The sequence below is a fragment of the Arachis hypogaea genome, chromosome 7 (genome assembly GCF_003086295.3).
Source record: "Arachis hypogaea cultivar Tifrunner chromosome 7, arahy.Tifrunner.gnm2.J5K5, whole genome shotgun sequence".
NCBI lineage: Eukaryota > Viridiplantae > Streptophyta > Magnoliopsida > Fabales > Fabaceae > Arachis > Arachis hypogaea.
In genome coordinates, this window is record NC_092042.1 from 6,312,764 (window position 1) to 6,318,172 (window position 5,409).

Below are 5,409 nucleotides of genomic sequence, written 5' to 3' on the forward strand. Positions count from 1 at the left end.
CTATTGTTTTGTTCTCCAAAACTTCAACAAATCCCAAATATTTCCAATCCAATAAAAACTCACACAAGAAGGAGAATTGGTTTTTATAAGAACAATCATACATAACAATATCATATAATCTCAGTTAGCTTATGTTTTCAATCAAAATGTCATTCCTACTAAAAATATAAAATCATATATTATATTAATTATTTTTTTGAAACAAAAGAAACTCAACACAACAAAATGGAGTAAAGCCAAACAAAAGTATTACAAAAGAAATCATAATGCCTGTCATCTCCCACCATGTCAGCAACCACCACCAGGATCACTGCCAGTCCAATTTGTATAGCTTAGAATTGTCCTTCTCTGTAAGATCTCAACACCTGATTTCTCATTTTTAAAAATCCTAGCATTACGTTCCAACCAAATGTTCCAAATTACTGCAAATAACCCAGCCAGCCACAGCTTCCGCTCATGTTTACGCCTATGTATGCCAAGCCACCTTTCAAACAGTTCTCTTATAGTTCCAGAAGTTTCCCACACTTGACCAACGGAGATCAACCAACTGCACCACACTTGCCAAGCTTCACAAAGTAGGAATAAATGCTGAACAGATTCCACCTCCTTCTTACATAGTACACAAATATTATCACTGGGAACGATCACGCCTAGCCTACTCAACCTGTCTTTCGTATTAACTCTACCAACAAGTACAAACCAGCCAAAAAGCTCAATTCACGAAGGTACCACTCCTCTCCAGATGGCACTTGTGAAACTGTAGCTTGTTATCTCATCTAACAGAGTCTTCGATTGTAGGATCTTCATAAAAGAGTTCGTTGAGAAAATGCCTTTACTATCAAACTTCCAAACCATGTTATCCTCTCTACCAATTGACATCTTCACCGGCCTTAGCCTCTCATGCAGCTGATGGACGAGTTCCAGCTCCACTGGAATAACTCCCGCCTCTACTCAATCATATTAATTATTGAGAATTAGTTTTGTTCCCAGCCCACTTTTATTTCATATTATATTTTTACCAAATGCAATAAGAAACAAAACTAACATCTTTTTGAAAATGCGTAGTTCATTGAGTTTTTATTTTTTCTACAAACATGCAGTTGGAAAATCCATCCCACTGTATATAGTATTGACTCTTTTGTTTAGAATATGTAGTTCCAATAGCTATTATCATTCCAATAATCAAAATCATTCTTCACTGTTTCTTCTTTAGAACTTGATAGAATTGATTTTTACATGGCATTCAGAACTTGATAAGGATCCATGGCAAAAATTATATCATTACCTAAATGTTTTCACTCACAAATATTTTCTTTTCACATCCAATTTTGATAAACTCAACCAGAATAAATTTTTCATATGAAAACAACTAGCATTGCATTAGATTGAAGCAAATAAATTGGAATATCTTCTACAAATAAAAGTGCCTTTACAATTCAACATTAAAGCAAAGAAGATGATTGGGATAGAATCTAAAAAGTATAAAGAATAAAAACTGCGTGATCATTATCATATGACATGGATGCTGAACTCCATGGATGAACCATTCAAGAATCAACTGCTGAACTACAATTTTGCCTATCAAATATGGAAGAAGATACATGAGTTTTTCTCAAAATCCAAATCAATCACCTTAAATCGCAATTAAAGTCTATAAAAAAAAATATCTTTCTGTACTGATTATCTCAACAAAATTTAAAAGACAATAGATTCACTTGCTTTCTTAGATCACATTCTTTCTGTTGGTAAAAACATTGAGGCCATTACACAATGCAAGGGCTAAATGAGAATATACCATGTTGCAAAAATTGAGAGGACAAATAATAATACATAACTCATATAAAGTCTACTAATTGACAGAAATAATACACTCCATCCCACAAAACAAAAGAGCTCACATGCATTATAGGACACAAAAGAAGAAAAGAAAAAACATGAAGCAAACAGATTCTCCTACCATTTGCATGGCCTCAGTTGGGAGTAGGGTGTTTTGTTAGCCATAACCACAAAGAAGTCTAGCAAACCACAACTCTCATACAATTTGCATGGCCTCTGATCTGCTGTGCATGTTTTGTTAAGTATAGCCACAAATAAGTCTGGCAAGCCACAAGGGTTTCGCAGTCTTTATAAACAACCTTCCAAGGAACATTCCAAATACCTCCACTTCACATCCATATCCCACTGCAACTGACTTCCACCCAAATAATGATTCTTTTGCCTCGGGAAACACTGAAGGTGGTTGTTCTTCATCATTGCTGCATGACTTTGACAAAGGGAAACCACAAAGCATTGGGTTTCCTCTGTAGGAATCATTTTGGAATGTATTGAACTGTTTTCCGGTTGGTATCTCTCCCATCAACTGGTTTTCAGAAAGGTTCAAGACAGATAGAAAATTCAAATTTGTCAAAGACAGAGGTATTTCACCTTTCAGTTGATTCCATGAGAGGTCTAACCATTCCAAACTTGTCAAATTTCCCAAAGTTTGTGGAATCATACCACTGATTTTGTTGTGTGAAAGGTTAAGTCCTTTGAGAGAATTCAATTCTCCAAGAATTTGTGGGATTTCTCCTTCAAACATGTTATTTGACAAGTCTATGGTTGTGAAAATAGTTAATATCCTTGACATTTCTATCAATTGACCTTTCATAATGATCATAACAGAGTCATTATATTGTGCAATGCTCGTATTAGGATTGGTACTCATATACTCCAAACCACCAATTTGGGTATTATCATTTAGAGTCATCATTCCTTGAAACTCTTGAAAGTATTGCATTGGCAAAAGGCCACTAAACTTGTTACTAGACACATCAAAAATTCTCAACTTTGGAAATGGGTGCTTCCTACTCAAACAAGTGATGGTACCATGAAATTTGTTATTTCGCAAACTGAGTACCTGTAGTTCCTGAAGAGCTTCTAGCCTACTGGGAAGACTGTGGTACTGGTCCTTCTAAATGGTTGCCACTCAACTTAATAGTCGCAAAATCATTACTCTTAGAGAAGTTTTCAGGTAAACTTCCATAAAAGTTGTTGATTTGAAAATCCAAAACCTGAAGCGAAGGAAAGGATCCCAAACATTGTGGAATCTTGCCAGTCAAATTGTTGTGAGATAGAATTAGCATATTGAGGGAGCTTGCATTGCATATTGTTGAAGAAATGCCTCCTGTAAAGTTGTTGTTTGAAACTGAAAAGTAATTGATGCCATTTGGTGGAATTGGAAGATCTCCTTGCAGCTGGTTGAAACTGAGATCAATCAAGTACATGCTCTTCCATGTGTGCAAGAGATTATCACGGAACCAATATGGAATCTTTCCATGGATTTTATTGTTAGAAAGATCTAACCATCTTAGATTTTGTAGTATAGGTAGGAATGAAGGAAAAATAGTAACACTACAAAAAGATATATCTAAATATTCAAGTTGAGGTAAGATATATTCAACACTACAATTAATATCAACAGAGAGAAATTTATTGTTAGAAAGATCAAGATAATTTAAATTTTCCAACTTTGAAAAATGAGAAAAGTCCACAAGACCACTCAAGTAATTAGATGACACATCCAATTGAGTGAGATTTTTTTGAAATTCAAATATCAAATTTGGAAAATCACCTTGAAATTTGTTATGAGAGAGAGATAAAGAAGTCAATGAATAAGTGGAGAATTTGCTAATTGGCCCTGTGAGCTGGTTCATGCTAAGATCTAGCACCGTCAATAAGGACAAAGAATAACACCAGTTTGGAATCGTCCCATTTATAAAGTTATTAGACAAATGTAGTTCTTCTAGTTTTGAAAGTGTGGCATTTTTGCTCGGAATTGGGCCGATTAATTGATTAGAAGACAGACTTAAGTAAGAAAGTTGAGTTAGATCAACTAACGATGATGGCAACTGGCCTCCTAATTTATTAGATGACAAATCTAAAAAAGAAATCTGGGTTAGACGAAACAATGATGGTGGTACTTGACCTCCTAGACTGTTAGAAGAAAGTATCAAGAAATCTAATTTAGTGAAGTTGTCGAACACATCTGGGATGTGACCACTAAATGTATTATGACTAAGATCTAAGAAGGTGACATGTTTGAGGTTTGAAAGCAAAGATGAAATCTCACCATGAAGTTTATTTCCTGATAGGTCCAACTGTGTTAGTTGAGTGAGGTTCCACAAAGACACAGGAATTAATCCATCAAATTGGCATTCGTGTAGTCGTAGTTGGTTAAGAGACTTCAAATGGGAAACGGAATTAGGTATTTGTTCTGAGAAAACTGTGTCAGAGAGATCCAAGCTCCTTAGAGGATTGCTCCAGTTAGACTTTGGAAGTTCACATTTCAGCTCTTCATTGAAATACAAATTTAGTTCTCCAAGATTAGGTAAACCAAGTATGGCAGTTGGAAATCTTCCATGCAATCCAGTGTCAGCAAGACTCAGGAACAACAAAGAGGATGAGAAATTCATGAGCAAAGACAATGAAGTTTCACTGATAGAAGACATGTCTACGTCATCTAAAACCAGCTTTTCCAAGTTAGTGGTGTTACCAATGAGTTTGCTCCATGTGGATTCATCAAGTCTCAACTCATAATTACTTGAAAGGTCAAGTGAGCGTAATTTAGACAAGCGAGAGATCGTGGAGGGAATATGATTGCCAAATGATGAGCATGATAGATTGAGATACATGAGACTCACAAGATCACCAATTTTCCGATATATTGAAGAGTCGGAGAAGTCATTGAAGGCAAGATTGAGTTGTTGAAGACGCGTGAATTGAAAGAGTGTGCTGTTGGGATGAAACTCGCCTTCAAGCATGCTGCTGCTGCAACTCAGGTCAAGCCCAATCACGTGCCCTGACGTGGCGTTGCACGTGACACCATCCCACTCACAACAATTCGTACCATTGTTCCACGACGCTGTCTTGTTGGAATAAGAGGAGCACCCCCAATCATCGTACAATGAAGGTTTGATGGCAAATGAGTTCTTGAATTGGAGCAGGTTTGAGTTGTCATGGTGGTTGCATAGTGGCATCACCGATAAGCAAGTGGAAGATGAAGTATAAAGAAGAAGCAACAAGAGAGTAAAACACCTCATCATGATGATGTCACAGTAATAATGTTTAGATTTTTTATGTATATGCATGTGAGTGGTGCATGGCATCCAATGCAACTCATGAATGCAAATTTATATACATCAGCCTCTCTGCATATGGAATATGCATGCTTCAAACTTAGTTTGATAGTGTAGTTTCCACAACCTCATCGCATTTAATTATTCCATGCATAAAAATAACACGTTAACTAATGGTGTCATAATCGTCATTATTAGATACTATTTCGATGACTAATGGTGTATACTATACGCTTATAGCACCCAATGCAAGCTGAATTTTATAGACTGTGCAGTTAAATAAGATGAAAACTCA

At 36.0% G+C, this 5,409-nt stretch overlaps 1 pseudogene; it reads right to left on the reverse strand.

Moving 5' to 3' along the window:
• Positions 1–1,504: 1,504 nt before the first annotated feature.
• On the reverse strand, positions 1,505–5,169 carry LOC112702224 (receptor-like protein 7; annotated as a pseudogene).
• Between the last annotated feature and the right edge of the window lie 240 nt (positions 5,170–5,409).